The sequence below is a fragment of the Terrapene carolina genome, unplaced genomic scaffold, assembly GCF_002925995.2.
Source record: "Terrapene carolina triunguis isolate 2854851 unplaced genomic scaffold, T_m_triunguis-2.0 Scaffold629, whole genome shotgun sequence".
NCBI lineage: Eukaryota > Metazoa > Chordata > Testudines > Emydidae > Terrapene > Terrapene triunguis.
In genome coordinates this window covers 17,613,813-17,627,009 of record NW_020664980.1, presented here as the reverse complement: position 1 = coordinate 17,627,009, position 13,197 = coordinate 17,613,813, and positions in this window count along the sequence as shown.

Below are 13,197 nucleotides of genomic sequence, written 5' to 3'. Positions count from 1 at the left end.
TTTAGCTCTACACATTGTGTCTATGAGTAGCCCTCCAGATACACACAAAATCCGAAACACAAGCGGCAAACCCACCTCAAAACAAAAAACTCTTCTCGCTAAGGTACTTGGCCCCCATTACGGTAATACCCAAGCGACTCACAATCTTTAGGGTGTTTATCCTCACAGCACCCCTGTGACAAAGGGAAGTGCTAATATCCTGGTTTTACAGGGAGGAAAAGTGTCTTACCCAAGGTCACACAAGCAGGCTTTGGTGGAACAGAAGATTAAATCCCAGTCTCCCAAGTCCAAAGCTTGTTCCCTCACCACCAGACCATCCTTCCTCTGATAACACCCCTCTAACACCAACCAATCCCTGCTGGAGATAACCTGGAAAAACAGGCGGGTCCCTGAATTTCACCAAATCTGGGCTCTTGTGCACTAAGGGAGAAGTGAAAGCAAAAGCATTCTCAAAAATGCCCTGCCCCTCCCTCCCCCTGCCTTCTGTCCTAGCAGGGTGGTACGAGAGAAAAGGGTCAGCTGCAAAATTCAGAGCCAGATCCAAAGTCTCCCGTAGTTTGGGGGCACTGAGATCCAGAGCTTTGGTTCAAGCCGATTACTTCTAAATATGTATTTCCTAAACATCAGAAAAGGCCATTTAACCTCTCCCCTACCATTGCATTGCTTTCAATTGTTTCTAATAGTGTTAATTCAAAACAAGACTCTATGGCACTTTTCATGTAAATGCATTCCCAGACATTTTGCAATAGAGGCACAATCAATTAGGGTGACCAGATGTCCCAATTTTATAGGGACAGTCCCGATATTTGGGGCTTTTTCTTATATAGGCTCCTATTACCCCCCACACACACACCCTCTGTCCCAATTTTTCACACTTGCTCTCTGGTCACCCTACAATCAATACATATGCAGATAAGAAGTCTTTTAGAGGGAAGAATAAGTTTTGGTTAAAAAGTAAGATTTCCGTTTAGATTAAAACCAGTGTATTAACTCAGCTTTACAGAGCTCCAGCCTCAAATGAATTCTGCATATTAACTAAAAGCTCGTGTTCCAAAGGTGTTAAGCCTATTTGGGTTTTGTTTGTTTTGGAATGGCTGATAAAACAGCTTTAGGTGATGGCAAACAGTGACTAGGCCCATGCAGAGGGAGAAAGCTGCTCAGATAAATACTCAAGCCCCAAACCTACACTGCTTTGTAAGTCATCAGCGTCCTTTTGCTCTGCACGTACTACTGAAACCAGGTGTTTGGTAGCATTGTGGGCTCAGTGTACTCGTTTTTCAGCTCTGGAAGCCCGGGTTCAAATCTGCTGAGGTTAAAAGTGGAAATGACTTTTAGTTATAAGTGGCTCATTAGAGTCCATAGCCGGCATTTGCTCCTGTCATGCAGAAGCAGAGAGGTAGGCAGAGAAGCAGTTTACTTGTCTGACACAGGTTTAGCAGTTATAGCTGGCTGGGGGAGCTGCAGTTGTGCATGGAGGAGGAGCAATATGCCAGCTTGTGGGAACTGGAATAGAGGTGGCTTGGTGGAGAAGGTGCAGAGAATTGGAGCTCTGAAAAGAATGGGTAGGAATGGTGTAAACACTTGAGCCCAACCAGGCACTTTTGTTGTTCATTGGAAAACAAAGAGCTAAGAATATGAGAGTGGAGCACAAAATCTTACGGCCGATCGGAGATCAATGTTCTGCTACTACATGAGAAGCAGCGGTCCGTTATCAGAGCTTTGGTGTGTATTCTTGCATCTGCCTATGCTACATGTGGTTGGAGCTAGTGCTGCAAGCTGCAAACAGAGCCTGAACCCACAAGAAGGAAGGGGCAAAAGGAAGAGGCCGTTGCATTTTTATCCATTTTTATTCTAACCTGAAAGTGAAAACGATGCGGCGGCTACTGACAAGCAATAGTTATTTTTTTCCAGAAACACTGATGAGAAATGGGAAATTTGAAACAAGGTGAAAATGAAGGGGAATTATTTGATGGAAAGGATGGTTTCTTCAGCAGGGCACAATCACTGCTCTTTATAACCAGAGAGATAGAAGTGATAACATGACCAACACCAATCAGACCATTTACAATGGCCAGAAGAAACAGAGCCAAGGCTTCCAGATACTACAAAGAAGCCAAGTAGGTTAAGGAGAAAGATGACAAAAAGTTGGATACCAGTGCGAAATAATTCCTTTCCCGTAATAATAGACCTACAGCTGACCTTGAAATTTCCAAAAGGTGCCCTTGTATTGAGGGCTTAAAATAGGGGAGACAGTAGAAACAGCAGAGGGCCTCTGATCTCTAAGAACTTCACTCACTCACTGAACTTTTGAGCTGTCGTTTCCAATAAACTTGGCTGCAGATGAACCAGAACTTTAAAAAAATAAAGGGAAAACTATTCATGGTTTGAAAAAGAATTGTGGGGGGTTTTTCCCTTTGTTGTTCCATCTGACGTCTAAAAAATAGAATATCCTCATGGAGTAAAAAGCAAAATAGATGGAAGAGGAAAAGTGGTAAGAATAATATTACAATGGAACCACAAGCAACAGAAGATGAAATTTTAAAGACTCCAAACCCAAAGAGAAAAATCAAGCTAAGAGCCTGTCCTTTAAAGCAGTTGGGACTGGGACGTGCTGAGGGAAATTAAGCAATTCCCTAAACGAGCTACTATCTGGTTTTACAATAGGTTGGTAATGATTAGCAATCAACATATAAAGTATAAATCTCCTTCTACTAGCCAAAGGTTTGAGTTATCTATAACAGAAAAACCCTAAAATTGAGCATTCCAGCTAGGTGTCCCCAGAGGATGGCCAAGGTTGATACTCTATTGGCTATAGTGAAGTAAGAGAAAGAATGTCTGTCTATCAAATACTGAACAGTGAGAAAGGAAGGACCTGAAAGATGAACAACAATTCACAGCAGCCTCCGCCTCTGCCACACAAATGCACTCTTGCAAGATTTAGACAAAGAGGCATTATTACAGCTAAACCCAGCTGTGAAAAACTATCCAATAGCTCATCCATTATCAAATCATCATTAAAAACATGTTTTCTGCAAAGTTGACGTACAGCGAGGTGGTATTTAAAGCAGCAAGTTAAGGCCCCCTCCCTGCATCCTTGTGAATTGGAAGCATGTTCGTGGGACTGTAATTAAACATGAGGCTGGAACCCCCAGAGTCATAGTAAACCCCGTATGGAATGATTGGTGACAGTGCTAATGCAGCCAGTTGAAAAAGTCCTGGCCACAGAACTGGAATGGAAATAGTGTGGTAATAAGTTCAAATGTCTATTCCGTAGACAATAGATTTGTCTTGGACTACATTTGAGCATGGTGTCATTTATCCTTTGAGAAGGACCAGCACAAGATTTATGTACCCACCAGTTATGCCACGTAAAGATTTCCATAGCTTCCTGAGTATCTTCCCACTCTTCTCAGGAATTCCTTAGGTGGTTTATCATCTACAGTGAATGCAGAAAAGGGCTATGGCATTTTAACTTGGTACCACCTTGCTCCTACTCCCAGTGGTTCTGTACCTGCTCTGCACATTGTACAATGACCTCTCTGATGTGCCAGAGATTTACATGCATAATTCCCTGAAAAAGCAGAGGAGAATAGGTTCCTTTTAGTCCCATAAATAGAAAGAACCTTGATCATCCCAGAGGCAGATGCGTGGATGAAATAAGATAGCATATTCTACAGCTGATAATGCTTCCTTGACTTAGCTGTCTGAAAATCATTACCTATTTCTGTAACAATTATTGATCAAAAAAGTGCATGCTTCTCTTACTGGCTCTTGCAAAATAAAGATTTGGCCAGATATGATCTGAAGTGACATGTCTACCAAAATAGTGAGTGCTACAAGAAGGCGAAGAAAAATACTCACTCGAACGATCCTGCTTAAAACATAATAAACACTGTATGGCACAAAGTTTAAAAGCTGCTTGTGTTTTCACTCCCAGGATTAATTTTAAGGGAAGGACCAGAATTGTTTAGCCATTTCAAAGCATGGAATTGAACAGACATCCCGAGATAAAGCCAGGGTCTGAACTCAATTACATTGGAATTAATTCAGTGTCTTCAATGGAGTTACATCAGATTTGCATTTCTTTTCCGATTGCAAATTTGATCCATAGAATTCAGGACTTTCTTCACTTTTGTTATGTAACATGTTCTTTTAAGGAATGCTACTGTTACTGGGATCAATCGTGCACCCACTAACGTCAGTGGGAGTATTTCCATTGACTTCAGTGACCGAAGGCTCAAAGCCATTATTATCATTTTATTGGTGCTCAAGTAGATGAGCTTTTTGACACAGAATTTAGATCCAGAAGTAGATTCTGAAGAAGAAGAAAAAAAGAGAGAAAAGTAACCAAAGTCAGGGGTTGTTCAGCTTAGAGCCTCTGGCTCAGCCTGGTCTTTGATTATAAATTATATAGCAACATAAATGTACATTTCTCCAACCAGTACCTCTGAAGACCCATATTACAGCATAAGGGCCCGAGCCTGCTTCCATTGGAGTCAACGGAAAAACTCTCACTGATTTCAGTGGTGCTAGATCAAATCCAAAAGACACAGTCTTGCGAGGTGCTGAGCATCCTCTGTCTCCTTTTAAAGTCAATGGGAGCTCAGTGGCTTGTGGGATTGCAAAGACAGAGAATCCAGTCCAGCTCCCACTAAAGTGAACAGAAAGACTCCGATTTGGTTGAGGCTCAGAGAGAACAAGACTGAATCTAAACAGATTGAGTTATGGACATTAGAGATCATAGAGCAATTGGGTTTTTAGTAGCCGCATTATTCTCCCAGGATTTGGGATTCATTGATAACAGGGATGAGGTTAGTTAATATATTTGTTGTTAGGCAAATGATTCACATTAAACCATAGACATTCAGTAGCAAACATCATTAGTCCAAATTGTCGCTAGTCTTTCTGAGCTTCTCTTTCTCAGACAATCCAGCTTGTATCTTGCACAGATGTGCTTTTAAATCACCATTTTTTTTGGTTGTTTCCTGAAATTGTTGATCTATACTGTGCACTAAAATTAGGCCTCAAAAATGCTTATTAAAAATTTATACAGCTTATGACAGCCTCTTTCAGAAACATAACCCCTAACTAATTCATGTTCACTTACCCTGCAGTTTTCTATTTATAATACTTTACAATTTCTGTGTATTTGTATTATAAATTATTCAATGACATCAAGGATTTTATTTTGATGAGAGAATTTTTGATGAATTTGACAGAGTAATTACTTCAGATCCTGTTCTGGATTGCTATGAAAATATTTAATTTTATTTACTCCAATAAATAATTAAAATGTAAAGAGTAGCAGGCATACTTGCATTGCCTTATAGCTTTTCCCTTCTGTTTGCGTCTTCCTAATTAAAATAGCAATATTTGTATGTGTACTGTTTAAAAAAAATAAATTACCAATTTGGGGGGAGGGGAGTTTTCAGAAGCCCAAGTAATGGCAGAAGGAGATTTGTAGGAACAGAATAATCTTATATTTGAAAAAAATAGTAAAATCACTCTTAATTAGAAAGTTACTGACCCCACAACGTTTAGAGGGGAAGGAGTGGTGGATATTAGGGTTGAGTCTTGTCAGTATATTTTAGGTGACTGCAGATTTCTCTATTCATTGAATTAAAGCTGCAAAAGGTCTATTTGATTAGAAAAAGCAGCATTTTTAAGATATTAGTGCCCTGATTCAGCAAAGGCATTAAGCTTGTGCTTAACTGTAAGCATGTGAGTAGTTCCATTGTCTTTGATGGCCCTTAAGCATATCATAGAAACATAGAAGATTAGGGTTGGAAGAGACCTCAGGAGGTCAATGTTCAAAGTTAAGCATGTGCTTAAGTACTGAGCTGATGGGGGCCTAAATTCTTTGCTAGATCAAGGCCTAGAATGACAGACAGCAATTTGCTATACAATGCACCATTTTCTTTCTTTGTGAACCCTTAGTCATGGTTATCTCTGACTGATTCTGAAAAAACATTCTCTTTGTCCTATTGGGAGAGACCTGAGTTAGCAACGGTCACTGTGCATTCCACATTGTAATCCTCTGTTTTCTTCCGAAGTGTATTATGTAGGTCCAAAGTCATCTCTTAGTCAAACATGTGCAATGACACTCACTTAAATGGAGCAAAATTATGCATGCTCTTTAGGAAAACAACAACCACCCACACCCCCACTTATTTATTTTAAAGATCACAAATAACTATGTAATAACACTCTAAATACATGGAAGCTATAGAGCATGCATGTGCATGTCATTAATTTGTTATTACATGGTAATTAACTCATTAGCTCTTTTAATCTGGAACTTGGTCATTACTGCCAGGTTCAATGGTAATGGGTGTGTGGCTAACCCAGCGAGTTGGCAGTATAGCTGGTCAGACATTTACAGCCATAAATGGCTTCTTGTGGGGCTGGACATTTCCACAGGAAATGTTGATTTTTCATTAATTTCGGGGGCGGGGAGGAGTTCAATTAAAACGCAAAAAAAAGTCAAACAATGAAAACATTGATTTTTATCTAACTTGTTTACAGAGGGGCAAAGAAATCCCGACCCGCTCTAGTCGAGAAGGAGAAAGCGAGCCTTTTCGCTTCCTGGTCACAGGGGTGAGACTGGTAAAGGTCAGTAAGTTGTGAATAGAAGTCAGTGCTCTCTGTTGGCAATTCACTGGCCTATATTTGAAATGAGGTGGTGATCTCAGTCCAGTTCCCAGTGGAGAGCTATTATTGTGATGATGATTAGGTATTATTTCTATTAGCGTAGCATCTAGGAGCCCTAGTCATGGCCCAAAACCCCAGGGTGCTAGGAGCTGTACAAACACAGAACAAAAGGATGGTTCTGGTCCCAAAGGAACTTGTTATCTGAGTAGAAGACAAGAAACAACAGATGGGACAGGGAGAGTACAAGGAAACTAAAAACGCTAACAGAGTTGAGCCAAATGGGCACTATGGTTGGCCATGGCTGTAGCGAGGCAAAGAATTTGACTATTCACAAAGTTATGAAATAGGGGTTCACAAGACAAGGCTAGACACCCTTAAGGCAAAGCGCAAAGACCATGAGACCAAATGTTATTCGTAGTCACCCCAGTATCTTCAGCTGGTCTAACTGAGAGGAGAAGTTTGCTCCCCAAATGCCATTCAGCTAAAGAAATATTTCACAGACACAGCAGCATAGGAGGAATTTTGTAATCCAGAGCACGGGACATAACAACTCATATCACAAGGCATGCTCCCAAGGACTCAGGGTGTTGTACTGCACCCCAGGAACTGAATCACAATTCTCCTATTGATTGGCTGCTCCATCTGTCAATCACAATGCCTGCATACACAGAATGTGATTTTATCCCAGGCTCCAATGTGCCTGAAAGTTGTAGACAGTAATAAATACTCACCGCTGGTATCCGATTGGATTACATGTCAGCGGTTTAATCCAAAAGCAAGCACGAATAACACTACCTTAGGCTGGCTGCAAAAACAAACGATATGCAATCTGCCATATTTCTATGGCAATGCCTCCGAGCTCAAGTAACAATGAGTAACGCATTGTGTCACCGGGTGTTGTAAACACTCTGCCGGCTCGGCGTGTATTGTGCACAATTCGTCTAAACTGAGACCTAAAATCTTGCACCTGACTGTTCCATTCATTATCAAACCTAAATGAAGCCTAAATGGCAGAAACCAAATGAAGAGCATAAACTGGATGTGACGGGTGCTCAAAGCCTAACACTTAGTTGTCATGGAAGTCTGTGAAGGTTGCAGACAGTGTAAGGCAGAGGCTGGCATAAGAGGGCAACTCAGCGCCAACTGAACTCTGCAAAGAGATAGGGACAGAAGAGAGGTAATCAGCACTCGGCGTTTTCTCGGTTAAAATCCTAGACTTGGCTTGACCACAATCCCAAATGGAACTTGACTTCAAGACAAAGGACGGTTTGGCGGTAAAGGCAGCGAACTGAAAATGAAAAGCCCTGAGTTCTATGGTTGGCTCTTCCATCGGCCTGCTTTGGAACATCAGGTAAGTTGTGTGTCAGCCAAAACGTTCTCAGAGTGGGTGCCTAAAGCTAACGACATAAAGACAGACACCGAAATAAACGCCCAGACTTTCCGAGGTGCTGAGCCCCAGATATTCCCAATGAAGTCACAAGGGGTATAGAGCAGCTGGCTTTGATCCAGTACATTTTTTCACTACATTTTATTCTTGCTTACATTTACTGACAGAGAAAAATACATAGACGTTTTGAATTCCATGGCACGTGTACAATACTACTTGGCATTTCTTCTCTTCCCACCATTTCCTTTCCTTTTCAATGCATGTAGTTGAAAAAAACATTTTTTTTTAAAGTGGAGCAATTGCTATCACCTGGCTGGTACCTCTGCTTCATCATATGGCGAAGTAACCCAATAAAATCCACTGAATCCCCCCAAAAACCCAAAGTGCATTTTGTGTCATGGCTGCCTTCATCATGAACCCCCGGATCTCCAGAGGCTTTGCAAGAAATCCCAGGGGATCTTCTGCTTCCATCTAGATGGCTATGAAAAGTGGAAAGAAGGTCTGGATATGGGAAGCAATATATGGATGGTGGGGCTCCTGGGAGAGATTTTCCAGGGCACATATAGTAGTGAGGCACCCAACTCCCATTGACTTTCAACGGGGTTAGGTGCTTAACAGCTCTCGGAGATGACCCATTGGAGTTACATTGCTTTCATGTTTGTGGGACAGCATGAGAAATAAGACCCAACATTACCAAGGCTTTCTAAAAGCTTGAACGAACTCTCATTCAAGTCCACTATGAGGTACGGTTCAGAAGGGCTGAGCAATATCAAGCCCTTAGCCAACAGATTCCAAAATCTATAGCAAAATAGACCACAAAAACCCACCTCCCCAGACAACCCTCAGTCTAATGTTGCAACCACAGGATGGATTGTTCCCTAAGATCATTTTACATTTGCATATATTGCCTCTTAGCAGTGCACTTAAGGGACTCCTTTAGTTGGTATTGATATTATTATTATTTCTAAACCATCGATTGTCCATTGCAAGGGAAATAAGTGTGATACAAATTGTATACAGTTTATTTTATTTAAGTACCATGTGTGCTTCCCTCCTCTGAGCATGTTAATTGTACAAAGTCTCCTATGTCCATTGCATTTACGTTTATTGAAATAAAGTAAAACACATTTTAAAATCTCCAAAGAAGTAAAAAAAGAGCTTCCCAGAGTTCTATCCCCGGGGTCAGATATGGCATAGTCATGCCACAAGTACAGGAGGAGCAAAAGAGTTTTATTGGGAAATAAAGATGTGGTGAAATCTATTATGATGAATATAAAATGCCTCTTTCAAATGTAATGAAGAACCTGCTTTTCAGACAACCAGGAATGCAACTTCCCTTTTAAGGGCACCACTTTTTAGCCTTTCGCACAGCCAAGCACATGGCAAATGAGCAGGAAGCTGGGATTAAGATACATTTGAAAGGTTGAGCCAGATTGGCTTTTCCCTGCTCCTCAGATTGAGCATGTTTTCCCCAAAAACGTTATTTTTATTACATTATTTCCTAAAAAATAAAAAATAAATATCATTTTTATATACAATTCATTCACACACACACACACCCATACACACCATTTAGTACAATAGTGGAAGGACAAATCACACTGCACCCTTCCAAGCACCGTGGTGACCACTACCCAAGGCTGTATTACCTTTTCCAATGAGTCTCCCACTCACACTCATTCCAGAATTCCCACGTTGGTGAGAGCCAATAGCAGCCCTGGGTCACTAGAGCATTTTTCGGTTGATTGGTAATTTTGAAAAGAAAAAGAAAAAAAATCCCTCTCTGTTGAACGAAATGTTTGGTTTCCATTTTTACCAATTTTAAATGTTTTTTTAATAATTAAAGGAAAAGTCGTTTCAAATGGAAAAAATCAAAATGTTTCATTTAAAAAATGTCAGAATGAAACTCTTCCATTTTTTCCCCCTAGTTTTTGTTTTTGAAATGAACAAGTTGGTGAAACCAACACCTTTGCAAAATGTTCCAGTGTTGCCAAATCTGATCTGGGGAGAGGGATAGCTCAGTGGTTTGAGCATTAGCCTGATAAACCCAGGGTTGTGAGTTCAATCCTTGAGGGGGCCACTTAGGGATCTAGGGCAAAATCAGTACTTGGTCCTGCTAGTGAAGCCAGGGGGCTGGACTCGATGACTTTTCAAGGTCCCTTCCAGTTCTATGAGATAGGCTTATATTATATTTGCCAAAAAATTTTTTTACCCAGTGCTAATTGATAACTACGTGGTATTAACAGTGCCCAGGAATCAGGGCCTGCCGCAGAGCCAGTCTCTGGGCCACCTAGCAAGCACAGCTGTCCTGTAGTCAGCTGCCTGACTGGCTACACCACCTGCCTGGTGGGAAGAGCCAGTAGACCAGTTTTCAAGCCCAGCAGCAGCTCCATTGCAGTGGCTACTCAAAGCACTTGCCCACGGCTGCGCTAGCTCCTGCACCTGCTTGTTCTCAGACTTGTTCCTGCCTTCTTTCAGTCCTGCTCCTGTCTTGGACCCAGCCCAGCTCTTGCCTTGCCTCACACCAAGTAACCCAGCCCTGACCCTTGGCACTGGGATCTGGCCTCTGACCCTGGGCTCCTGTTCCTGGCGACTGACTCCTTCTCCAACCACGAGGCATGACTCTCTATGTCCTAGTCCCTGACAGATACTAGGGACCAGCAGGGGCGGCTCTATGTATTTTGCCGCCCCAAGCACGGCAGTCAGGCGGCTTTCGGTGGCGCGCCTGCGGGAGGTCCGCCGGTAACGTGGATTTGGCGGCGTTTCTGCGGGAGGTCCGCCGGTCCCGCGCCTTCGGCATACCCACTGACAAATTGCCGCCGAAACCGCGGGACCGGCGGACCTCCCGCAGGTATGCCGCCAAAGGCAGCCTGACTACCGCCCTCACAGCAACCGGCACGCCGCCCCCCGCGGTTTGCTGCCCCAGGCATGCGCTTGATGCGCTGGTGCCTGGAGCTGCCCCTGGGGATCAGAGCCAGTGCAGAGGTACAGGGCTTCATTATGAATGGAAAGTCCTGGCCTCCCATGGACTCCAGAATCTGGTGGATCCCTGCAGTAGTCAGATTTGGGCATTGGGTCTCAAAGCATTTTCCATAGCAGGACACAAGCCTGGATGATGTGGGGGGATCCGTAGGGAGATTTTCTTTCCCAGAATTCCCTTCCCATTTTTTCCTGCTCCCCATGAAACCTGCCATCCATCATGTTCCACTAAGAAATTATTTGAAAAGTCACTGATCTTGCAGGACCTATAAAAAATTGCTCACTGCTCGCCCCACCAACTAATTCATTGCCAGACGTTCACTCTAAAATAATCTCCTACTGAAGACACCATTGATACAGCAAGTGCACAAACAAGAAAGTAGAAACACAAGAGGAAAATCAGAAACACCAGAAGGAAAAGAACAAAACTGGTAAGACAATAAGATTTGTTTGGAAGCGTCTGAGGGGCTGCAGCTAAAAGGAAACCGCTGTTTATAAGACTATTATACAGGGCACTTTTAATTATTTTTTTTAAAGGAAGTTACAGTGGACAATTTCCAAAGGCAAGAAGTAAGTATATTTTTTTTAAAAGTTACCAAACTTCAAGAATGTAATTAGCTGGTTAGAGAAGGTTTGGGTAAGGAGAGGAGGGCTATTGAACAGACTTTGGAATGAAGAACAAATGGGGAAATGGAAACGGTAATAGAATCTAGAGATTGGTTTGGAGTCCAAGCAAGATTGTGGATCCTGTCTGACAGCTGTCTATGGCAAAGGTGAGATCAGAGAAATGTAGGGTTGGAAGGGGCCTCAGGAAATCAGATGTGCTGTTTCACTGCAGTACTCAGTGGACAGGTGTCCGGTTCACAAAAACACCAATCATTGCTGGTCTTCACCAGTCAGCACAGACGATAATTTGATCTCCTTATATAGATTTTAAAAGGCAGCTGCGGAAGGGGGAAGCTCTACCTGGTGCCTCGAATCAACATTGCATTTCACATAAAAGAAAAAGGGAAATAGATACAGAAGTGGGCACATAACTATTATTAAGAGTCCAGTAAACAAGCAATCCCCTTTTAAGAGAAATATGCTATTTTTTGTCATCCACAAAGGGATAATGAAGATTGCCCCCATCCTGGGGATGTAGTCTTTATGAACACAGTGCAAATTGCATGATACAAATGCAAGAAATGAGGCTTCAAAAATTCTGACAAATAGTTACTACAGGAATTTGGTTTGTAAAAAATACGTCTGTTGTTACTGCAGCTCTTTAGTGAGCAAAATTTCATTTTCTGAAACTTTTGGCTCTAACGTGTAATTGTTAACCTCTGCCGTTTAGTGCAAGGCTTCCTTCTGTGAAATATATGGAATGTCATCAAAGCTGATTTGGATTAGGGACCTACCCTATGCCCTCACTTTTAAGTTATATTAATACACTGAAATCAATAACATGCCATAGCTTTCAAAAGTGGTAATAAAACACCCTAAAATATTCCCAGAATACTTCTATAAATTATTTGCTCAATGTACTTATGTTAAAAAGGTTGTCAGTTACAATGCTGTGAAAGACTCTAAAATTATAAGTCATCGTATTTGTATTTGATAAACCCCCTAGTGTTCTGGGTCATAGAGGTCTATGGTATGGGGGGGGGGGGAATCATTATTTTTCCTAATAAATAAATTACTTGCCTATATTTCATGTATCACTCAAGCCTGCTGGTATTGAGAGCTTAAATAATAAATAACAAATAGCTGCATTCATTTATTAATAATAATGCATCCCTTTTTTCCTCTCTCTTCACCTCTTGTGGGCGATGGATTGAGCGGTAGTCATGTGGAAGGACAAATAGCTGGGCCACTGGGAACATTTAAATTTTTCCAGTTTCAGGCAACCATGTAAGCGCTGACAGCCCTTTTAACTGTGTCAGTGGCTCGGTGTTTGGGTTATGCACGGTCAATGTCAGGGTCGTTTGGGTTTCCAAGTTGTAAAATCTCCTTTGAAACTTGATTAGCTAATGGAATTTGCTTATCTAGCCATTTCTCAAATGAAAACCCCACTTCAGTTATCTATCTAGGCATTTATTTGGCACTGATCCACCTAGGATCTGGGCATCTTTATCCTCACAACACCCTGAGGAAAGACTATCCCCAGATGGGAAACTGAGACACAGGGTAGCTTAAGT